This window comes from Acomys minous, assembly GCF_964271855.1.
Source record: "Acomys minous genome assembly, chromosome: 5".
Taxonomy (NCBI): domain Eukaryota; kingdom Metazoa; phylum Chordata; class Mammalia; order Rodentia; family Muridae; genus Acomys; species Acomys minous.
Window position 1 is genome coordinate 4,346,764 of NC_140494.1, and position 26,354 is coordinate 4,373,117.

The window sequence follows — 26,354 nt, forward strand, 5'->3', positions numbered from 1 at the left end:
GTGGATTTAAAATGCGTATGCTGTGGTACCCAGAGACTTTTATTTGACTTAGGGAAAATAGAAATGTGACATGAGATGAGATGACGGATACATAACAACCTGCCTCCTTGATTTATTCTTGTCTGGAGCTAATTGATGACACTGATGTGGATAATGCCAAAGAACAACCGCTGAGCGCCAAGGCTCTGAGAAGGGTTCAGATGCCATAGGTGGGCAGACAGTAATGTGGGGGTCCTGGTGAGAGTTCAGCGCCAGGAGGCAGAGTGTTCTCTTCTTCAAGGTCTCAGACAAAAGGAGGAGGCTTTCACGTCGGGAGCTTTTAGCCAGGCTGTATCTGTTTTGTGGCCAGTCCATCAAAGCTATAGAATTCCAGGCAAAGAATGTTCCATCAAGGGTGTGGGGGAAGTGCAGTAACAGGTCACCGCTAGTTGAGGTGTACCCGTTATATGGGTGGGTGCGTGAGTCACTAATAATAGACTTTTGATGCTCAGAGGTGTCTGTTTACAGACTTATGGGCAGGCCATTAGCAAGGTATGCATATCTCTCTGTTGTAGCTGGAATCCCAGAGATAACAATGATGATGGAGTTAGAAAGCTGCTGCGTATGGGTTGAAGCTGGGCATCCCCTTCTCTGGGATGCTAGCAGTGCAAGGACCAAGGTCCCTGTTCATATGAGGCAATATCAACTAACTCGATCATGTGACTAACACATAATATTAACATTAAAACCCACTTGATGTATTTTCAAGGTTCTTCACTGTTAAATTGAAATCCACCATTCATGCTACTTTCTTCAGCGAACACTTATCGCGAGAGCCAGTATTTCTATAATGGGAAGGTATTTTTCACTTTCATAAGGATGATATGTCAGTATAAATCATTTTAATTACTTTGAATGCCATATTTTGCTTTGTTCCATTTTATTTATTTATGGAATTATGCATTTATATCCTTGTGTATCCTTGTGACTTGAACATCTATTGTATAATTTCACATATTTCTGGGACATATTAGAATATCTTAAAAGTTGTATTTTTACTCAAAATATTACTTACAACTGTGGTCATAATGACTTCTTTGAGTTGGTTCTTCATTTTTTTTTAATTTTTGTTTTCTGTTTTTTTTTTCTTTGTTGTTGTTGTTTTTGTTTTGTTTTGTTTTTTTGTTCTTCATTTTATTTAACATCTTTTCTTTACTACTTTTCAATTGTTTGTTTGAGATCATCACAAATGCTGTAAGACACTCCAAGCTCATCTTGAATCTTTCCTTTCCAGTTCTAGAATGACATTTTAGTCACTGATTCCTCCTCTAGAACATGATTAATAATCCTGATCTTAGTTTAGATGAGGTCAAGTGGGGGAGCTTTTCGAAGCATGCATGAAGATCTAAATTGAATCCCTATCACCAAACAAAACAAAGCCAGTCGTACACTGGGAACTATATGGCATTATTAGAGGTATTTTTCCTAAGGCAATTAGCTGCCAAAGTCAGGGAATGTAACTGTCTATCCCAGCACATTTACATATGAATAGGTATAAATATGGTTCCATATGCTTAGCTGTTTGATAGTAAGTCAATCATGAGTTCTATGATTATGATCCATCAACACATAGACCATTTTAGCCTTCTTGACCTTCTTGACCTGTAACTGTCTACTTCCAACACGAAGAACTGGTTTCTGATGTTTATTTTCTTAAGTATTACCATCCTGTACACAAGCAATGTAGATTTGGGCTTGTTTTCCTCTGAGCAACAACTTTAGCAGCTAGAATATCGTGTTTGTTCCTCAGTTTTTGTTTCATCATTCATTGTCAAAGTCATTTAGACCAGCAATACATCCATTCACATATCTGTTTCAGTAGTATTAGTTCACTTAGTAGATATCACTTCATTCACATATTTTGCATTTCGTCTTGAAATCTCCAGACTTTTTGAAGATTTGCTTTGTCTTTTTATTTCCTGATATGTGTGCATGTGTGTTTTCTTTTTTAATTAAATATTTTTATTTTTACATATACATTTATGTTATTACCCAAATATACAATAAACTACCTACAGCAAGAAGAACCATGACACAATCAGGAATTATATAAATATTACTTTCTTAGTGTTTTGGCCATTTGTATTTGACAGCCTTGAAGAAAACATCTTTCCTATCTTGGTGCGTCTAAAATTCTGAATGCAAATCAATATCTATCATATCTCATCATTATCAACTTTAAATATCTATCTAGAGCTAAAAACATCTTAACCACTAAACAGCTAAGCTTCATTGTAAGACTAAACTACCTGGTCTTCAACCTCCTCAGAGACTTGAGAAGGAATAAACTCGATTACCTCAGTGTGCCAGGAGTGCAGGTTTGTAGCTTTCCAAATGAGAAGATGACAGAGACAGTTTGCTACCTGTATAGTCACCCAAAACTTTCTATAGTGTTGGAGCATCATCTTCAGCCTTCTGGCCCAATATATTTGACAGAGACATATTTATGAGGCAGCTATTGAGGACTTTCTTACCCCATCTTGGCATTTTAAAATGTTATTATTATTTTAAAGGTTCACTGACAATGAGACAAGTTAACTCCTGGAAACACTCAGCTTACTTCAAAAAGGATGATGAGCATCAAAGAACCTCCTTATGGAGATGGCTTCAAATGTGACAAACAAACCACTCAGCAAAATGTCCTCATTTCTACCACAGACAGAATTCTGCCTAAAAAAGAGCAAGCTTGGAAGCAGGCATCATGAAATGTGTGGGCAAATGAATGGATGTAACTAGAAAAACAAGCAAAACAAACAAACAAACATCCTGAGTAACATAACACAGACTTAGAAAGACAAATATAATGTTATTCACTTGTAAGCTCATATTAGATTATAAATGATAAGTAAGCTACATTCTAAAGACCCAGAGAGGGTAGGCAAGGAAAATATCTCTAGGGAGGATGCATGGGTCTCCCTGAGAAGGAGGAATAGACATTTCTCAGGTAGACTGTGGGCTGCTGGAGACAAGAGCAGCCAGGATCAGTTTTGTGGGGCATGGAGGGAAAAATTGAGGGGAGACACAGCTGAAATGGGGACGCACTGGGGAGACTTCTGGTAATGAAGGATATAGAGTCTGAACTGGCCAACTTTTGTAGTCAGACTGGTGGGACTGGGTTCCATTTGGTTGAATTGTTGTTTATCCAGTGGTGATTCCTAAACACCCCAGGCTGATGCTACGACAGAAGGTCACTCTCTGAAAATGGATAGTAGGGTTTCATTTCTGAGGAAACGTTGGCACAGCTCATTGAAAGTAGAGAGGTTGAGCTTTACATGGAACATTCACCCCTACTTTCTAGTCACTTTACTGGAAGAATGTACTCTGCAGACTACAGAAAGAGAAACCTGGACATCAGTTCAGTCACAAGCCCTCTACCTATAATCTGTCCTGCCTGGAAGACTTTCTGGGGTAATGGTGGCACAAGACTTGTGGGAACGGCCAACCAGTATTTGCTTTAGCTTGAGAGGTTACATGCCCTACACTGGCTGCGTAGGGAGCAACCAAAGACTAGATAGCCCAGAAATGTTGGGGCTACCAGCAAATACGGCAAGCAAAAAATTCAATTAAATTATTCCTAATGATATTCTGCTATAATCATAAATTGGTGTTTTGTTCAGTCATCATCAGTGAGGCTTCCTCTGACAGCAGATAGGTGCAAGTACGAAGACCTACAGCCAGACCTTATGCAGAGGGAGGGTCTAAACTGAAGGTCTCTGTTGTGACCCTCCACTCAGAGATCATGAACCCTTCAGAAGTTGAGCATAAATTAACTTTTGTAGGAACAGTTCTGTTGTATTAATTTATAGCTGAAAAATCCCCAGTGATTGATCATATATTATGTAATAGCTTACTATTGTGCACGGTCTCTTTAACTAGGCACGTTGGCAAACACATGTAAGTCAAATTACTCAAGAGAATGGGGCACAGCACTATTTAAAGCCCAGAAATTCAAAGCCATCCTGGACAACATAACAAGAATATATTTTTAAAGAAAAAATCCTAAAGCAAATATAAGCAGTAACAGTAAAAATAATTCCACAAATATACAGCAAAGCCAACAAGAAAAGCCAATAATCATAGAAACAATTTATAAAACAAAAGAAAACATTAACTGAACCTAATCAGCAACTGGTTTCTAACTTATCTTCTCCTCTTCAAACAGTATTACTCCTTATATTTCAAAGGATAAAATTGAGATTCCGAATTGAAGTTAAATAAAGTTAAATCATTTGACACACAACAGTGAAGAGTTTCTATCCTTTTCTACTATACCATAATATGACATATTCTGAACTTATAAAGAAAATATAATTTAATTGTCAAGGATGACTTAATGCTGATGTCAGCATGAAATGTATGTCTATTTGCAGCCAAAAACCTGTATGAACAATGAAGGAATGTTGATATTTTGAGATTAATGAACTCAAGACAAGCCAGGAAAGAAAATGTCTGGCCGATCTTATAAAATTCGAGTATTGTTTAATGGCTAAAGAACATATATTTGCCTCTTGCCATCTTCCTATGCTTCATTCTATCTGTGTCTCCTGAATCCAGGTGCAGAAACTATAGCAATTAATATTAACCTGAATTTGATTATTTGGTTCTTCAGCATTTCATAGAATTACGTTGACTTGGTAATTTGATTGCTTTGCAGATGTGAACTGTACTGATTACATTAAAATATGTAAAGGAAATGAGGAAATATTATCAGACAACATGCAAAATGGTACTCAATTCCCTCCTGCTTAGCACATCCTCTCCAGGAGAGAGGCCGAGTGGTAGGATCAAGCAGGCTCTCCACAGGTTTTTCCCCTGTGGGTATGTGTTCCCTGTAGTCAGGCGCTTAACTACATCCTACGAGGTTGCACATTTTCACCCACACTAAAATGTCCTGGAAGTAACCTATGTCTTACTTTAAAGGTAGTTTGCAGTGTCTTTTTAGATAAATGTATAACTTCACTGGCTCCTGGGATAGAGAACATATTAAGAAATAAGGGCCCAGGGCTGGAGATGGCTCAGCAGTTAAGAGGACTGGCTGCTCTTTCAGAAGACAAAAGTTCCATATGTCTACAATCTAGTCCAGGAGATCACGTACCCTCTCTGGAGTCCTTGGGAATAGACTTATACACAGGCAAAACACCAAAGTAAGTGAGGAAGGATTAGAGCTTGTCTTAGTTAGGGTTTTGGTTGCTGTGTTAAAATACCATGACCAATGCAACTTAGGGAGGCCCGGGCTTATTTCATCTTATGGCTCTCAGGTCACACTCCAACACTGAGGGAAGTCAGGGCAGAAAGGGCGGGAATCTGGAGGCGGGACTGGTTGCAGGTGGACTGCTGCTTACTGGTTTGCTCTTCAAGGCCTGAAAGTCCACTTTCTGATAGCAAGCAGGACACTAGGCCACGGATGGCACTGTCCACATGTGGTAGACCCTACCAGCATTAATCACCAGTGAAGAAAACTCCCCCACAGGCTTGCCTGTGGCCAATTAGACATGGGCATATTCCCATCTGGGGCTCCCTCTTCCCAAATGACTTAGCTTGTAGCAAGTTGACATAAAACTGTCATACACTTCCAAATCTTTATCCTGTGACTCAGGAGGAGATCCAGACAACAATAACAGTGACTATATTTAAATTTTTATTAAAGTTTCATACACAATGTGCATTTCTATTCCCCACTCCTCCATGATCCTGCCCATTTCTCATCCTTGAGTCTTGTTGGCTCACCCCACCCATTACTGACAATCCCCATTCTAATTTCCTGTATTCTGCAAAATATGTAATGATATTTTATACTTCTTTCCACCACCACTCTCTCTTGTTCCTAATTCTACATTTTATTATATTTTCTTCCATATTCTTAGTTCCCTTCTGTTTTTATTTCTTCTGTCTGCCTGTGCTACTGTCTGTATTTAAATATAGATTTCATGTATGAGATAAAAATCCCAAATTTGTCTTCATGAGGCAGGCATTTCTTTTTTTAACATGATTATCTCTGAAAGTCCGTTCTTCAAGGCTGAACAAATTTCTAATATATATGTGTGTGTGTGTGTATATATATATATATATATATATATATATATATATATATATCATAGATATATGCATAGATATGTAATCTATTATAAATACATATATACACATATGTGTATATATAATCATATATATATGTATATGTCATATTATTCTCATTAATTTGTGGATGGAAACATTGAATGGTTCCATATCTTGGATATTGAGGTAATAAACACAGAGAAGCAAGTGTATCTGTGGAATAATGAAGTATGATGTGGTCCTTTGGCAATATGCTCAAGAGTGGTCTAGCTGGTCATATGGTGGTTCTACTTTTTCCTTGTCTATTCTTTTTCTTTCTTTCTTTTTGTTTTAGAGTAACCTCTAACTGATTTCCATAGCACTTACAGGAATTTGCATTCCCCATTGCTAATGCGTTGTTCTCTTTCCCCATAGCTCTACCAGTGTGTGTAGCCACATGTGATGACAAATGAGCAGCAACACTGTCCCTCTAGTCACCCCTGCAGACCACACCATCTTAGAAGATGATCAGGAGTCCAGATTTGAAGTTTGGAGTAAGGTTTCTAAAAACAAAAGCTACAGCTTGACTTGGCCTTCATGGACAGGTAGGACAGAGACTGTAATTTACACAGCTTGGCACACTTACTCAGAAGCAGGGAAGCACGTGGAATTACTTGGCTTGCTGCCTCAGTCATTTCTGGGGATTTGTTTTCTCCATCTTCCATCTTAGAATGGACATGCTTGGCATATAGATACATATTATGAGCCTGACTCACACAGGGTCTAGAGATCTGAATTCTAGTCAAGCACTTTACCAACTGAATCATATCTCTGGCCCAATAGCTACATTTTGATTAATTAATTTTGCAACATAATCTCTGCAGTTTTGATTAGATAAAGTCCCTTTCCTTCACTCCTAATCAGAGAATAGTCATGTGACAATCATTTCCAAATGGGGAAATGTGGTGTTCAGGTCACTCATGTAGAATTTCAGTGTTTAGAGATGACAGCTTTCAGTCTGTTCTGAAATGAATCACATCGTCTGCCACCTGACACTACATCTTCTTGAATAATTCACACATCCATCTTCCCAGGATCATAAATTCCATTCTTCTTTTTCTGAAACACGACAGGCAATGAGCTATTATCTAACATTGAACGTCAACTTACTCCCCAGAGATTTTTCTCGATTAATCCTCCCACTTAGCTCATAAGCAAATTGATAAAGATTTTTCCTCTATAACAGAACACACAAATAGTCAGTCTTGTTTGTCACTGAGCATCCATTCATGAGCCTTGACAACACGTTATATCTGTTTTGCCAAGTAGAACATCCACTGACCATACATGGACACAGGCTAGCCGAGCCATTGCTAGTCTGAATCAGGATACCTGTACATACGTGTGCATATATACCATGATTTAAGTTGAAAAATCTATGTAGAACACTTAACATTGATTACTGAGATAACACTTTCTGCCTCAAATAAAAGTTGACCATTCTGTTTTATATTGTGCTAATTTGAGTCCATAAATATCGTTCATGCAAAATGTTCAGTTAGTGCTCCACTACAGACTCAGTTATGCTAAGGGTGCAAGAACTTGCTGTTCTTTCATCAGATTTCCGTTCTCTGAAGTGGTTCCTTAACTAGGAAGCCATTTCCACTGCTTCACCCACTTTGCCTTAAATGTAATGCACTGAAAGGCAACTTTCTTTTTTCTCTTGTTTTGATAAATTTGTTCAAACGTTTTCAACTTGCAACTAAACTAATTTTACAATATCCAACCCTCCATTCATATCTAACAGACCCTTATTTATCCTGTGTCTTAAATTGCTGCCATAACCCCTCAACAGGGTCTGCTTCTCCTGGAACTGTGCTTCTGATCTATGTAGATGCTAGTTATTTCTTCTTCTGTGCTCTTCATCACCACTGCCCTAAAGAATGAGTTGCCAGATCTAGGCTAGTGTATTGAGATATATTTACCATATATTATATACATATATAATATTTCTGTGTGTAATGTATAAACTGTTTTATTATTTATGTTAGCGCTCATACACACATGACTTTAAATAATTTCTTAAATATGTATGCTATTCAATATATGTGTATATATGTATATGTATATATATAATGGATGCATACATACGTTGTGTGTGCGTGTGTGTGTGTGTGTGTGTGTGTGTGTGTGTGTGTGTGTGTGTTATACCAAGTTCTTAATGAAGGATGTTCCCAGGAATTCTAGGAAGTCCTCTGCATGAAGAGTCCCAATTTGTTGATACAGAAAGTTTTCTGTTGAAATTAGCTAAAGTTACCCTAGATGATAGTACCAGACATAAGCGGACAGGAGACCAACCTTTTCTGGTACAGTAGCTAATAACCACAAGAATTTATTCCATGATTTAAGGTATGTCAATCATTTGGTGTCTGGCTGATGAAGCTCAAGTTCAATAAGTCACAGCTCTTAGCCCCAAGGCTCAGATTGCATTGCTTTGCTTCCTTTGTTGTTCGAGAGGTACCAGGCTAAACTAAACTAAATTACCATAGTAATCAGAAGAAATAAAATCCCAAAACACCCAGGTAGGCTTCATTCCAGGAATGCAGGGATAGTTTAATATATGGAAATCCATCAATGTAATCCACCATATAAACAAACTAAAAATAAAAAACCATATGATCATCTCCTTAGATGCAGAGAAAACATTTGATAAAATCTAACACCCATTCATGTTTAAAGTTTTGGAAAGATCAGGGATACAAGGCACATACCTCAACATAATAAAGGCTATATACAGCAAGGCAATAGCCAACATCTGTAAGGCAGGAGACACTGTCAAGAGAACAAAGCGACAGCCTACAGACTGGGAAAAGATCTTCACCAACCCTACATCTGACAAAGGTCTAATATCCAAAATATATAAAGAACTCAAGAAATTAAACACCACCAAACCAAATAACCCAATTGGGAAAAGGGGTTCAGAACTAATCAGAGATTATTCAGCAGAGGAATATCAAATGGCTGAGAACACTTAAAGAAATGCTCAACCTCCTTAGTCATCAGGAAAATGCAAATCAAAACAACTCTGAGTTTCCATCTTATACCCATCAGAATGGCTAAGATCAAAAATTCAAGTGACACCACATGCTGGCGAGGATGTGGAGAGACAGGAACACTCTTTCATTGCTGGTGGGAATGCAAACTAGTACAGCCACTTTGGAAATCTATCTGGTGCTATCTCAGAAAACTGGGAATAGGGCTTCCTCAAGACCCAGCTATTCCACCACTTGGAATATACCCAGAAGATGCTCCAGCACACAACAAGAAAATTTGCTCAACCATGTTCATAGCAGCCTCATTCATAATAGCCAGAACCTGGAAACAGCCTAAGTGTTCCTCAGTAGAAGAATGGATAAAGAAACTGTGGTACATTTACACTATGGAATATTACTCAGCTATTAAAAACAAGGAATTTCTGAAATTTGTGGACAAATGGATTAAACTAGAAATGATCATAATGAGTGAGTTAACCCAGAAGCAGCAAGAGTCAAATGGTACATACTCACTTATATCTGCATACTAGCCCAAGGGGCATGTCCCATGAAAGTCTTTACTTACCAGGAAAGTGGGATAGAGGGGAGGACATCCTATTGGGACTCTAGGTGAGAGAAGCATGGGAGAATGGGGAAATAGAAGGATCCAGAGGGTCATAGAAACCTATAAGAACATTATAATGGGCAGATCTGGGCCCAGGGGTCCTGCTCAAACTATGGACAATAAGTGCAATAAACTTTGAACCCCTACACAGATCTACCCAATGGACAGGACATTCTCCACAGTTGAGTGAAGAGTGGGATCTGACTTTCACAGAAACTCTGGTGCCCCATAGTTGACCATGTCCCCTGCATGGGGAGGCCTGATGGCACTCAGAGGAAGGATAGCACACTACCAAGAAGAGACTTGATACCCTATGACCATATATAGGGGGAGGAGGTCCCCTCAGTCACAGTCATAGTGGAGGGGAGTAAGGGGAAAATGGGAGTGGGGAGGAATGGGAGGATACAAGGGATGGGATAACAATTGAGATGTAATATGAGTAAATTAATAAAATACATTTTTTTTAAAATCTCAAAACACATAACTAAGCGCTGTGTCTCATTTTCCCAGACATACCATGAAAGAGTGAAACATATGACATAATTTATTTTTCTGAGAAAGCTCATGGGTCTAAACGTGTCTGAAAGCTCAACAGTGAGTGATAGCTGCTTGCATGCTGCTATAGTTAGGAGTTAAAGATGGGATGGAGAACCAGTGCTCAAATGCTGGGTCTTGATTGCCATGAATGATTTCCAGGGCATTTGGGGGAGAACTGAGCCTTCCTGAATGCGATACTGTGTGAGAGGGGAAAGAGGATTAGAGGAATAAGTCAGGCAATCTTCAGCAATGAATATCAGATATAAAATTAGACTCTTTGACAACGTAACTCAGCTTTCAGACGTGGGACCAGGTGTTAGATCTGTGCCAAACCAGCCATAAACTCTTTGATCTACAGTGGTGTCTTGCCTGCAGGGTATACTAGAACAATGGTAGCACAAAGCTTGCAAGAGTAGCCAATGAATAACTGACTTAAGGTCCACTGCATTGGATGGAACCTAATTCTGACACTGCCTGAGTGACCAAGAACCTGAAACTAATATACCATGGACCTAGAGTAAAACTAAATATATCTGTCTGTCTGCCTGCTTGCCTATCATCTGTAATCTATTGATCAATCTATTAATTGATAGAGAGCAATAAAATGACTCCTAATGACATTCTGGTCTACTCACAGGTCAGTACCTTGCTCAGCCATCATCAGAGTAGCTTCATGCTACAGCCCATGGGAATAAATGCAGAGACCTAAAACCAGACTTCATGCAGAGAGCGACGTACCTTGGAATGCTCAGTTCATAATGGGATGTCTGCATCAAATTCCTATCCTTAGGGCTCAGGAAACTCCACAGAAGAGGAGGTAGAAAAGTGCAAGAGCCAGAGGGCATGCAGAACACGAAGAACGTAAGGCCCCTTAAATCAACTTAATGAAAACTCCTTTGAACTCACAGAGACTGAAGCAGCATTCATGGAATATGCACAAGTATGCACCAGATCTTCTGCTTATATATAATCACAACATGTGTTATTCCTGTGAAGAGTTCATGACATATAAAATCATATATATATATATACATATACATACATACATACATACAAAAAGACAGTTTTAAAAATACAACATGAATTTTAATGGTAGTGGGTTTTATCAGCATTTTTAAGATACTTTGGTGGTTTTGATGAGCATTTCTGTGTGGATCACAGTGTGATGGAGGTGGAATACTCTAAAGCTGAATTGGAAATAATTTCCAGCTTGTCTGCAAAGGCAAACTCATTGTGAAGCTGCTTAAGTCCTTTTGTCAATTATTTTTTTTTATCTTATGTGTATGAATGCTTACCTACATCTATTTCTGTGCATCACATGCATGCCTGGTACCTTGGAGTCTAGAAAAGGGTGTCTGGACACCCAGGCAGAGAGTTGTGAGCCAGTACTCTTAAGCACCGAGCTATTTCTCCATCCTCTGATTAAATGACATCATAAACAGATGGAAAGCCTCAAGGAACTATTTTGGCTTTCCAAGTAGTATCCTAGTAATGTATGGTGGTAAAACACAGAAAACATCCTTCAAATATCAAGAGAAGTATTAAAATGGCTGCCACAACATCCCAACTGCAGCAGCAGGAACCAGAAAGAAATAGGATGATGCCAAGGGTTCTGGCAAAAGTATATCAACAAAGAGTGATGTGTCAGGAAATGTGAGAGCAATATAAAGACACTAATGGGAAATGGAAAACAAGACATCTTTAACTGAAGAGAAGCTTATTAGGAGCCACAGATGTTCTCCATGTTGGGAGGAAGTGACCCATGGTAGGAGTCAGGTAACCATCACTGAAAACAGTAAATATATATAAAATGCTAAATATATGTAGAATATAGAAAGAGCAAAAATAATTTTAGAGGATTTAAAGGTATTCAAATTTGTGTAAAATTTGGGAGCAGATGATAATACAGATGTTTTCAGAGTTAAGATTATTTGAGAAAAAGTGAAGATAAATATTTTCAGCTGATCTTGCCTTTATTTATTCAATTTCCTAAATAGTAGATAATTAGCTGGGAAAAGAAATGGCTAGGAATGAAACAACCCGTCACTGACCAGGTGAAACAATTTAAGCCTACCTGTATTTGGGGGAGTGGACATGGAAATCACTTTTACAAGTAGTTTAGCATTAGCTGTGACGGATCTACATACTCTACTGCTATTTCTAGGTGCATTCTTAGAGAAATGTTTATTTCATGCAAGCACTAATGTAAATGTATGTACATAAGACCACAGCTACATTATCCTTACATTATTTTCATGTACAATACATACAGATACTGTGACAGGAGAAGAATATAATATGTGAGATGAAAGCAAACACGTACCTGCTCGCTGATGATGGGAAAAAGAAATGCCTATATGCCTGTAATGAGTGAAAGAAACAACATGAAACACACCTAATATCAGTGATAAGCAAGATTAGTTTTTAGTACAGAGTGTGGAAAGACTTAGAGGAGAAAGTTAGGAAACAAATAATGCACATTTTATTATACTTATTGTATATATTACTCAGTATTTTCATTCTGCAACAATCTGCCTAGCTGTGTATCTTTCTTTACATATTTCCATATATATGTATATATATGGAATATGTACACACGCATATATATACATGAAGCACATATATGCATATATATATATATGCTACAAGGCTGCCTTTAGTCACTTTTTGTTACTGTAATAAAAAACTCTGACAAAATAAAACATCTGGAAGAAAAAACTTTTTTAGCTTATTTTTTCAGAGGTGGAGTCTGTAAAAGTGTGGTGCTATGGCATTAGTGCAGGAAGCAGAGAATTCACATCCTCAGTTTTAAACACCAGCAAGTGGAGAAACTGGAAGTGAGGCAAGCCTATGAATTTTCAAAGGCTGCTCTCATTGTTCTGATTACCCCAGTACCACAAACTGGGGACCAAGTGTGCAAACACCAGAGTTTTGGAAGCATTCCTCATTCAAATCACAATGTCATTTTTAAAATGAAAATGTTTTATTTCTATAAAGTCCTCAGGAATAAGAAACTAAACACTTCTATTCCCAAGATTACATAGTTCATTAATGACTCAACATCATTTCTGAACAGTGTCTGAGGTCAAACCCTAACTCACCATACACTGTGATTTAAGAAGGTAATTAAAATTTTCATCCTTCCTTGTCGTCATCTGTAAATATGGAAAACACAAGGACATCATAGTTTCTAGGTCATAACTTTTGTGAGATAGGCTGAATTGAAGCATGTAGGAGTCATTAAAAACAAAGGCAGGCCTTTGGTCAATCCTACAGTCAGATCAAATATAGCTCACTTTCAGATTCAATAATTAGGCATATCTTATTCTCGTGAGAGTTTTAGTCTTGATGTATATTCTCATGACCTTTTCACTGTAGTGAGTTTAGCTAGTCGTCATTATGCAAATTTGCTAATTATTGTATCTTTAAAAATAAAAATATAATTGATGCCAGCTTGCTATTTTGTTATTTGCAACTGTACCAAAGATTATTTGAATAAATAATCATGTTTTAATGTTCAATTTCTGGTTTAGAATTTCCTTACACATAGACGAAACTCAAAACACAGGATGCCAATTTAATTCCAGTTTTCTACTATTGAAGGAGATGGTTGTTGCTTGGTGAGGAATCTTCAGGGAGCCTGGTAGTGATTAACTGATTTAATGTGACAGGTAGGTTTGACTACCCCGGGGATTCTGACGTGACTAAAAGGTTAAGAGCACTTGATGCTCTTCTAGAGAACCCAAGTTTGGACTCCAGCTCCCGTCCCTAGCATGAAAATGATGGCGATACTCAGAGAAGAGAAAGGAAACTTGAAGAGTGGAGTAGGTAACAGGGGTGAATATGGTCAAAGTACATGACAGCATTAAATGAAAGTTTCATTATGAAATCTTTAGGTTTCTACAAAAAATAGCCACCAGTAAAATTACATTTAAATCAATTTTAACATGGAAACTGATATTGCCTTTTTCCCACTAGTGAAAATATATTTTAAAAAATCAACTATGTTAGTGAACTAACTGCATTTGTAGTACAATTATAAGGATAAAGGAATAGGTAACCAAACACTTTGGGTCCTAGGAACTGTGATGTTCATGTGATTTGAGCTGACCACTGAAGCTGCCTTGAGTTGAGTCTGCAGTCTACATTCTTTCAGGAGAATTTATCAACCTGTAAGAGAAAGAAACTCAACACCATTGAACAGAGAGAAAATAAAGTGTATACTGGGAGTCAAAGAGAATGGTGTAAAAAAAACATCAACAGGAAGTCCAACAAAGCCAACTAACCTGAGCCTGGGGATGAGGGAGGTGGGAGGAGCTTGTTGAGACTGATTCACCAATCATGGACTAGACCTAAGCCTTCTATGCATACATATCCTATGGGCAGCTTCATGTGGGTCACCTAGAGAGGGGAGCGCGAGGCTGTGCTTCATAGACTCTATTGTCTGTTTTTTGATCACCTAGGTCTCGCAAGGTTGGGTCTCCAGACCTCAGGGGTTGGGAGGGGAGTTCTTATCTGAGGAGGAGGGGAGGGACTAGGGGTGAAGGGGAAGGGAGAGTGGAATTGGGAGGAGAGGAGGGAGGGGGCTGTGTTAGGAATATAAAGCCAATACATACATAAATAAAAAATAAGTTTTAAAAGATACAAACAGGAAATTTTTACAAAAGCATCTGCAATACTGGTTAGACCTGAGACCCCTTAGCTAAGATGTGCATCGGTGGCAGCGTCACTGGGTGCAGCCCTGTGTCTGCATCCCACTGCAGATGGCCTGGTCCATCTCCGACCAACTGGACTGGAGTGAGGGCAGCTTCGTGGGCACAGGTGAGTGCAATGCAGGAGCCCTGTGATGGGTGCACTAGTTAAGCACACAACTGGGAACAGCTTCTGAGAGCTGGTTCAGTTTATGCCCCTGGGGGGTGGGGTAGGGGGTGGGTGTGGTCTCCAGGACAAAGTTTGTGTGGCTGTGTACCATTGGCCAGGGCTGGAGTGTTGGAGGAAGTTTCATCTGCGTACTCAAGGGCTGTAGGCAGTGGGTGCTGGACAGCGCACCTTATATGGTCAAACAGGGACTGAAGCCAGCTGTCAGGGTAATACATTCTTACAAGGGCTGCTGGTGGGGTAACATGCTTTATAGCTCCAGACGTAGAGAGGGAGGTAGCCATCTCCTGATGTCCTTATACTTGAGGTATCCAGAGCCAAAGTTCCCGCGACCCTTCCTCCATAACCTTGGACCATTATGGTCCCACAACTGGCCTGGCAAACAAGAAATAAAAACATGGGAACCATAAAGAACAAGTTTGGTCTGATTCAGCATTTTACTAGCATCAGTCCTGCCTTTGTGCCCAAGGCTTTTTGAGAAGATATGAAGTATTAAAATTACTAATTATAAGCACATTTTAAACCATTCCATAAGGCCTTCGTGATTACACAAAAATGCAGACAAACTTTCTAATTGCTCATATGAGATCCTGTGGTGTTTAATATTGTATTAAACCATGGTACCAGCGCTTTAGTTACTTATGCAAAAATCACATCTGCAATTGATAGAAATATTTATCAGTGTGTTCACTAAAATGAAAATGCACTGAAGCGAGTAATAACATTTAAAACAAATAGGAAAGCCCAAATAGAAATAAAGCATTTGAATAATTTCACAGTGTGTAGCCTGGAATAAATGATATCAAAACCCCACTTCTGTTTCAAATCAATAACACTGAAATGTGACAGAATCTTGATGACACTCTATAGAAAAAAATTAATCCATAAAAATATACTTGTAAAACATTTACAGACAAAAGGATACTTCCCCTCACTCTTTTGTATGAGTTGATTGGGTCCTGGAAATGATTAATGTATTTCTTTCATAGTTATTATCACATATCATTCATTTGTTTATATTGGAATAGGAACCCACTGTTTCATATTTTATTTAAGAATGTGGGAAGTTATTTTAAATTCATATCATTTTGGGTTCCCTGTCATAGATAATACCTGAGAGTCAGGAAGGCAGATGCGTGCATGGATGTCTGCAGATTTATTTGGTGTGTTAGCTTCAAAGTGTTCAGTCATGTAAAGCTCTTCGTCCTCACTAGCCTGCTAAAGTGATTTTTTAAAAGAACTTCGGGTCTATAATTTCTAATGTCCTGATGAATTTAGTGTCAGCTGTCAGTGAATTCATCCCCATTCGCCCAAGAAGTCTCAAAAAGCTTCCTGTTTCATTTCAGCCATGATTTTTAAGAGTCATAGGTAACAGTAAGAAACTCGGGTTTTAACCTTACAGTTAAACAAGGATTCCATTTTGTCTATGCATTACATATGACAGTAAACCAATTTTCAGGGACTTACTTAAATATCATTTTCACATTTATTTTGCTTATTTTGTGCATACGGGAGAGCAAAAGAGAACATGCATGTCGTATGGAGACAGGTGTGGAGATCAGGGCAGAACTTTCTGGAATCTGTTCTCTCCTATCATGTATGTCCCAAAGGTTAAACTTAGGACATCTGGATTGGTGCAGGGGCCTTTACTAGCAAAGTCATCTTGCTGGCCAAAGTCTTCAATTTTTTCTTTAGCTAATATATTTAGTCACTTCACATACTGATCACAGTCCCCCCCTTCTTCTCCTCCCTGTCCCACCCTCTTCCCATCTCTCCCCCTCCTCTTCTCCTCAGAAAAGGAGAGTCCCCCTCACCCTGCACCAAGAACATCAGGTTGCATCAGGACTAAGCACATCCTCTTCAACTTAGGCCAGACAAGGTAGCCCAGCTAGGAAAAAGTGATCCAAAAGCAAGTCAAAGAGTTCATGTGGTAAACAACTGCCATTCCATTTGCTAGGGGACCCACATGAAGACCAAACTGCCCGTCAGCTTCATATGTGTAGGGGGCCTAGGTCCAGTCCATGCGGGTTCTTTGGTTGATTCTTCAGTCACTGTGAGCCCCATGGAAACTGAAGTAGACATCTCCTAGCCAGGAGGAGGGAGGGGAACACCAACCCACACACAGAACCTTCACCCCAAAATGTACCCTGCCTTCAAGATGTGCAGGGATAAGGATGGAGTAGAGATTGGGGGAAAAGCCAAGCAATGACTGGCCTAGCTTGAGACCCACCTGGTGGGAGAAAGCCAACTCCCAACACTAATAATAATATCCTGCTATGCTTGCAGACAGGAGCCTAGCATAACTGTCCCCTGAGAGGCTCTGCCCAGGAGCAGATCAAAACAGATGCTGATACCCACAACCAAACACTAGGCAGGTCTCTGGAAGTCTTGTGGAAAAGTAGGAGGAAGAATAAAGTCACCCGAAGGAGACAATAACTTCACAAGAAGACCAATAGAGTCATCTTTATTTTTTTGTTATTGTTGTTGTTTTGCTTTCTGTTTTTGTTTCCTCATATACAGTAGTCTAGTTTCAGGACCTCTTAATCTATCAAGGAAATCATCACACTAGACTACAAATGTCAGGATCAGAGTTTAGGAGGTCCAAGTAGAGAAGACCCGCTGGCTTCCAGAAGGGAATCCTGTACAGATTTGGCAGCGTAGACTGGCACAACAATACTTGGAAGTAAGGAACAGTTGCTGACTGGTGGAATAAGCCAGTGGCAGAAGTCAGGCCAGCAGAGGTAGGTGGGCAGATGCTCCCACGTAGAAAAACATGAGTATTTTGTCACCAACCTCAGGACTGTGAATCATGTCAACATACCCCTTATTTGTTTCTCCGTCAAAACAGCACATGCTTCTCTTGTTTGTCAGCTGAAAAAGCCTTGAGAAATGCTGACATGTGTTCCCTTCTCCTATCAAAATAACAAAACTCTAGTGGTTATTCACAGATGATATGAATTATGTAAAATTATTGCCAAAATTCTAAAAGAGAACTCCTATAGATGATAAACACTTCTTTTAAAGTGGCTGCGTACAAAATTAACCAGAAAGAAATAATAATAATAGTCAGTAGCCCTCCTTTATACAAATGATAAACAGGCTTAGAAAGAAATTAGATAAACAACACCCTTCACAATAGCTACAAATAATGTAAAATATCTTAGTGTAACTCTAACCACGCAAGTGAAAGACCTGTATGACAAGAACTTCAAGTCCCTGAAGAAAGAAACTGAAGAAGATATCAGAACATGGAAAGATCTCCCATGTTCATGGATCAGTAAGTTGAACATAGTAAAAACTGCCATCTTACCAAAAGCAACCTACAGATTCAATGTAATTCCCATTAAAATTCCAACACAATTCTTCACAGACCTTGAAAGAACAATTCTTAACTTCATGTGGGAAAAAAAAATATGCAGGATAGCTAAAACAATCCTGTTCAATAAAAGAACTTGTGGAGGTATAATCCTTCCTGATTTCAAGCTGTACTACAGAGAAGTAGTCATAAAACCCACATGGTATTGGCACAAAATCAGACAGGTTGATAAATGGAATTAAATCAAAGACTCAGAAATTAACTGACACACCAACGGACACTTGATTTTTGACAAAGAAGCCAAAACCGTACAATGAAAAACAGATAGCATCTCCAACAAATGGAGTTGGTCTAACTGGACATACGCATGCAGAAGAACGCAAGGAAATGATGACTAATGATGTGGGTCGTTCTCTGTTTAGTTCCGTTCCCCATTTTTAATCGAATTATTTGGTGGTTTTTTTGGTGTTTAATTTATTGAGTTCTTCATATATTTCGGATATTTCCCCTCTGTCAGATGTAGGGTTGGTGAGAGTCAGAGAGGAGAACAGGAATGGTGATCAGATAGAAAGAGAGAACTGAAATTGGTACGGGGGGACAACTGTGGGAAGGGGGAGGCTCCTGAGAGTCTATGGTGGTGACCCTAGCTGGGACTTCTAGCTGTGGGCCATATGGAGCCTGAAATGGCCACCTTTTAGCCAAGCAGTGCTTCCAGTGGAAGGAGGGGGACACTAACCGACACACAAAACCTTCGACCCAGTCAGCCAATGACAGGCCTAACTCAAGGTGGATACCATGAGATGGAGCTCACCACTGACATTATTAATAATATTATACTGTTCTTGCAGACAGGAGATTAGCATAAAAATCATCTGAGTGGCTTTACCCAGCAGTTGATGACGAGAAATGCAGAGACCCACAGCCAAACAGCTTGGGGAAATATTATGGACAAAGGTCGTGAAGGATTGGAAGAGACAGGGTAGTCAAGGACGTCACAAGGAAACTTACAAAATTAGCTACCATGAGACAGTCCTAAACCTGCGGCACATGTGTAACAGATATTCAGCTTGGTCCTCATGGTGGACCCCTAACAGCAGGAGAAGGGGCTGCCTCTGACTCTGTTGCCTATATTTGGATCCCCTTTGCCTAACTAGAGAGCCTTGTGTAGCCTCAATAGAAGAAGATGCTCCCAGTCTTACTTAATATGCCAAGGCAGGTTGATGATACCCAAAGGAAGACTCCCCTTCTCTGAGAAGAAAGAGAAAGGGGGTACATGGGGAAGGGAGGGAAGTGAAAGGGACTGGGGGGAGAGGAACTTCCTACCACAATCTAAAGTAAATTAATTAATTAATGTAAAAAGAGAAATAAAAATAGCACAATTTGATTTTATTGTGTCCTCAGTGCTCCAGTTCATTTTAGGTGCATTAGTTGTTCATATCCCATCCAAAGCCACCTTCCCCTGCTTCGGCATCACTGTAGTGAAATCTCACCTGCATCCTACATTTACGTAGGTCTCTCTGATGCCCATGTTTTGTGTTTCCAGTTTTGTAGCTCTGGTTCCTTCTTCTAGGATGCGTCAACATTGAACATTCTCAGACATCCTACACAACGTTTGCTATTGTTTGTGCCATCAATGTCATACATTAATATATACATTAATATATGATAAAATATGCCAATAAATCTATTTTCAGATACCTGTCCACTGACTACTTTCTATCTTATTCCTCAAGCTATATGTCTGAGAGTCATATTTCATTGTAAATATCTTACCTTTTCTTTCTTTTCCTTTCTTTCTTTCTTTCTTTTTTTTTTTTTAACAGAGCTTGCCTCAGGTTTATTTGTAAAAACAGCATAGGACACTGGTCATCTGTAATAGTGTGTAGGTAGGTGTGTCACACCAGTCCATCTGTCTTCACATAGTCAGAAGCCTTTCCTATGGGGCTTTCACAGGGCCCTGGGCACCTTTGGGAGCCTGAGCTGGGGCTGAAGCCTGAGCCTTCCTTAGCTGGAGCTGCGGCCTCTGCCTTGCTTCGAACCTTGGTTGGGAGAACCTACAACCCTTGGCCAAGCAGCTTTGAATCCTCTTCCCAAGCTTGGGTTGAGCGATGAAAGCAAGATGGCTGAGTTTGCGGCTGGGCCCTTTGGCATCTTGGGCTTAATGGCCTTAGGCTTCACAAGGGCTTTAATGGCCTCTGCATGGGCACTCATTGCCTTTGCGTTGTTTGCCTGCGTCTTCTTCAGGCCTTTCTTGTTGTGATTCTTGGCAAAGCGCATGTTCCTCAGGAACTTGGGGTCGAGTCTCGTATCTTTGAGACCGGGGTTTCTTGATGCCGTTTCTGTGCCATTTGCAGAACTGGTTGTGTGTGGTGTGGTTCTTGGACTTGGCTATGTCTCCACGGTAACCCACGGCTCCCGCAGAGCCTGGGACCGGAAGAGAAAGAGGATTACCTTTTCTTTTCAAACAACACTGTTGCTATTTGTACTAACTGAAACTTAACTAATTTGTACATAAATTAAAAATTAATTTCTACATAGTTGTTGGCAGATGCTTCAAAATTCATATCAGGTCTTACTTCTAGGATACTTTTACATGTCTAAGCTGAGTTAAGCTTTGTTTTTTCTACATTTCCTTAGAACAAGGGCTTCTGTCTGCCTTGCTTATGTTAAATTATATTGATTTTTCATTATCAGTCCATATTTGATACATGACAGACATATTCTTAATTACCTTTTTTATTTCATGTGTCTGAAAGCCTCTTCCATTAGTGTATGCCCGTCTCATTTTCTTTCTTTATAGATCATCATAACTAGTAGAGGTCTTTATTAATCTATTTATAGATATCTCAAGATTAAAATTGCATTGTATCATCTGATATTTACTTTCTATAAGGCAAAAATAGCTGTGGTGGCTGTGTTGGCTTAGAAAGAGTGCTTATTTCTCAAGCGTTAGGACATGAGTTTAAACCTCCCACATGTGTTAGGAGAATCAGAGTTTTAGTTGTCCATAATGCAGTTTTCTTGGTGCTGATCAACTTTGATCTGGAAGAGAGCATAGAGTATTAAGTCTATTCCAATAAACGTGGGTTATGTGCTCATTAGTTAAGAGTTCACACTCCTCTTCCAGCAGACCCAGGGTCAGTTCCCAGCACCCACAACAAGTGGCTCACAAACACCTGGACCTCCAGATTCAGAGGTTCTGGCATCCATGGACACAATCAGGAACACACACACAAATACACACACAAACACACACACACAATATGCGATTGTAATATATAAATGCAGTTTTCTAGGTCTGTACAATGCTGTATATGTATATGCTTACATATATATTTCCACACATGATTTCAGGGCCAACCTCCTAATTAGTGGATAATCGCATGTAATTCCACCTCTCTTGCATCTATCTTAGGAATTCTAGAGATTATTGATGGAATCACACCATTAGAATCACATATAAACAAACACTTCACTTTACCATAAAATGAACCCTTTATTTAAGTGACTTTGACGGTGTCAATCAACATCCGTGATTTCACACATGCCACCCAGTTTACCAACTCATATGAGCAGTGATGACGATGATGAGAGCAAGGGCCTTCATCCAGTGGCCCTCCCATCTGTCCTGCTCATTATTCCTGAAGATTTCTGAATGCTTCAAGCAATACGATTTTTTTTTTTTTTGGTTTTAGTTTGAGGTCTGTCATCACATATTTCTGGGGTGTGTATGATACTTCCTAATCCTGTGATTAATGTCGTGTGTTAAAATAATTGTAAAATGTATCACCACCATCATCATCATCGTCGTCATCATCGTTGTCGTCATCGTCATCGTCATCATCATCACCACCACCACCACCATCACCACCAGCAACAGCAGCAGCTGCACCATGCAGAGTCTCAGTTGTCTCCCTTACTTTTGAATGATTCAAGCACAGTCTTAATCTCCCCAGTGTGGTCCCAGCTTCCGCTTTCAGCATCTGAAGTGTGAGCACAAAACCTCACTGAGGCGTCTCATCATGCTTTTCTCATTTTCAGTAATGCATTGTGAAGGGCATTGACTCTGCATGCCCCTCTGAAGCTTCAGGACATGATTGCAAATGACATGTGTGACATCCAGCAGTTTCCTCCCCCACTTCTATTCAACGTGTTAGCAGATTATACTGGGAAATAGGAACATGGAGGAAAGCGGCAGCTCCTGTCACCTAATGAGACGTTTATTAAGAAACTAGGACTGATTATAAGCTGTAAATTAGCCATAATGTAAGTAATCAGCTGAGATGTCACATTGGTAGAGGAAAAATGATAAACAGCCAAGTGCTCATCCCCGTGCTCATCAAAACGAACCCGCAGTTCATTACAAACTTTAATTTGCTGGAATCCCATGATGTACGTGGAGGAAGGCAGCAGTTTCTCTAACGTGCATTCATCAATGCCCTTTCTATGTTATTTCTGTGTAGGCTTCACAGATCACTTAATCACCCCTATGAGGTTAAAAATTTTTACCTAAGTACAATATTCTGACTTATAAAGGATCAGCAGAGACTATGGGAACAAAATGAAAATCAATAATGGTATAAAAAAAAAAAAGAACTCACTGTTGTGAAAATGTGAGGACACTCCCCATGACTACAGCAACACACTGGGCAAGAAGTTACCCATCACTACTCTAGTAAATTCATGGATTCACGAGTAATCAAGATGTCCTCAAATATCCTAGAAATTGTCACTGGGGATATTTTCATTTTCTTAAAGAACTGGTAGGGTTTCCTTCTAGTAACTTCGGTAAAGCCAGATTTGTGGCTAGGTACTGTTTGAATTTGTTTTTGTCATGGAACATCTTGTCTTTTCCATCAATGGTTATTGATAATTTCGCTGGATATAGTAGTCTTGCCTGGTATCTGTGTTCTCTTAGGGTTTGCAGAACCTCTGTCCAGGCCCTTCTGGCTTTCATGGTCTTTGCTGAGAAGTCAGGAGTAATTCTGATAGGTTTGCCTTCATATGTTACTCTTCCTTTTTCTCTTGCCGCTTTTAATATTTTTTCCTTGTTCTGTATATTTTGTGTTGTTATTATTATGTGGCGGGAAGATTTTCTTTTCAGGTCTATTCTATTTGGTGTTGGGAAGCTATCTGGTGCTTTCTCAGAAAAATGGGAATAGGGCTTCCTCAAGACCCAGCTATCCCACTCCTTGGAATATACCCAGAAAATGCCCTACCACACAACAAGGACATAGGCTCAACCATGTTCATAGCTGCTTTATACATAATACCCAGAACATGGAAACGGCCTAAGTGTCCCTCAGTAGAATAATGGACTAAGAAACTGTGGTACATTTACACTATGGAATACTACTCGGCTATTAAAAACAAGTAATTCCCGAAATTTGTGGACAAATGGATTGATCTAGAAATTATCATAATGAGTGAGTTCACCCAGAAGCAAAAAGAGACAAACGGTCTATACTCACTTATATCAAAACACTAGTCCAAGGGATACGTCCCATGAAAAACTTTACTTACCAAGAAAGTGGGTCAAAGTCCTATTGAGACTTTAGGCGAGAGTAGCATGGAAGAATGGGGAAATAGTAGGATCCACAGGGTCCTAGAAATCTACAAGAAGAACTTTATGACAGGCAGATCCGGGTCCTGGGGTACTCCTCAAACTAAGGCACCAGCCAAGGAGAATATAGGCAGTAAACTTCGAACCCCTACCAACACCTAGCCGACGAACAGGATATTCTCCACCGTTGAGTGGAGAGTGAGATCTGACTCTCACACGAACTCTGGTGCCCCTTTTCTGACCACGTCCCCTGGATGGGGAGGCCTGGCGGCACTCAGAGGAAGGATAGCAAGTTACCAAGAAGAGACTTGATATTCTAAGAGCATATATAGGTGGAGGAGGTCTCCCTCAATCACAGACATAGGGGAGGGGATAAGGGGGGAAGTGGGAGGGAGGGAGGAATAGGAGGAAACAGGGGAAGGGCTAATAATCAAGATGTAATATGAACAAATTAATAAAAAAATTCTTAAAAAAATAAAGAACTGGTATGTTTAAAGCATGGATATTTTCCATGAGATCCATGATAATTATTGGTTATATCAAATATCCAGGTGGATTCCAGTTAGAAAACCTTTGTCACTTATGGAAGATAAATTTTGAAAACATTTTGAACCATAGTTATAATGAAAATAAATAACCTCAGTATTTCCAAATATAAGCCCTTCTCTCAAATCTGAAACAAATTATATATATGTATATAGTTACATATATATAATATATATATTATATGCTAAATCTATCTTTGGTTTTAAAAGTGAAATAATATTCTCTTCTTGGTAGATATTTTCCTTTAATTTTGACATACTTTTTCCAACCAAGAAAACATTAAAGAAAAACAAATATAATGAATGTAAAGCAAGTAAAAACACATACAATGTTAAAGACTAGAACCACAACAGAATTTTTAAGAAATATTTATATTTATATCTGAATATATATTAAAGCAATGTGATATATTCCATTCTTTTACATACATTCTAAAAGCCTCTGCTGCTAGTCATTCTTTTTAATTTTCTTGTAGTATATAATCTTAAAACTGATTTTGAAAGAATTGTTTAGATTAATTACATATCCAGTGATCATTCTTTCATACAGAAACACTGTGTAGACTCAGAGAATCTGTAAAGTGAACACATAAATTTGAGAGAGAAAGGTGGTGGGGGGTAGGAATGGAATTGCAGGAGTAGGAAAAGGAGTAATAGGTAATAAAAAAACAGCTGTATATAATATATCTTATTTTATTAAAAAAGAAATACAATAAAAAATAGAAAAGCTACATTGCATTAATTATGAACTTCTGGAACAATAAAAATATATTATTTTTAATATATATTATATGTTATATATATTATATATTATAAAAATATATTAAATGGATATTGTCTTAATTTTTTTTTCTGTGATAAACTACCATGACCAAAAGCAATCATGGAAGAAAGGGGTTATTTCATTTTAGAGTTCCATATCAGAGTACATCATCCAATAAGTCAGGGCAGAAACTCAAGGCAGGATTCTAAAAGCAGGAACTGAAGCAGATGCCACATAGGAAGAATGTTTACTGCATTCCTCCTCATCCTTGATCTGTTTACTTTCCCATACGGCCCGAGACCACCCGCCCAGGGGCGGCACCACTCCTTATACCATCATGTCTACAAGCCAATCTTTGGAGGCTTTTTTTTATTAATTGTGGTTTGCGCTCCTCAGATAAATCTAGCCTCTGTCTGTCCCGGTTGACAAAAGAAAAAAAGCAAACAAACAAAAACAAACAACCAGAACATAAATTTACAAGAGGGAGGATTATGAGAAGAAACTTAACATAATACATGATTTGTGAATTACATTGTAAACACAGATATAGCCATCACTTGTTCATATGGAATGAAGCCGGAAGCCAAAGCACTAACAGCATCAAATGTTGTTGCCAACATGGATAATAAAACTCATGAATTGTTGCTAGTGTAATAATAAAACAGCCACATAGAAAGCCTTTTGCCATTTATTCATATAAACAAATAAAGTCTAAAAAGAATAATTCTTATTTACTCAAAATGATTAAAAACCTACTCATTAAAACATGCAGTGACTGGTTACAGCAGTTTTATTCAAGATAAACTAATTTTGGAGTCAACTGAGAGGTCTTTGGATAATTGAACCAACAATCAATTTGTGTAATTTCTGGACAATGGAGTGTTATTTAACATTGAAAAGGAATTAGCTATAAGCCATTAAGAGATTTTAATTTTCAAATTTCAGTGCATTTGTTGATGTGAAATGGTTGCGTACAGTATGAGTATAACTGCAGAACATTCGTGAAAACACAAAACTGTAGGG

At 38.8% G+C, this 26,354-nt stretch overlaps 1 pseudogene across 1 annotated transcript; it reads right to left on the reverse strand.

The window, feature by feature from the left end:
• Positions 1-20,396: 20,396 nt before the first annotated feature.
• Positions 20,397-22,849, reverse strand: LOC311597527 (large ribosomal subunit protein eL29-like; annotated as a pseudogene). Its single transcript has 2 exons — positions 22,669-22,849; positions 20,397-20,884 (listed from the first exon to the last, which is right to left on the reverse strand). The product of its transcript is annotated as a large ribosomal subunit protein eL29-like (transcript).
• Positions 22,850-26,354: the final 3,505 nt, after the last annotated feature.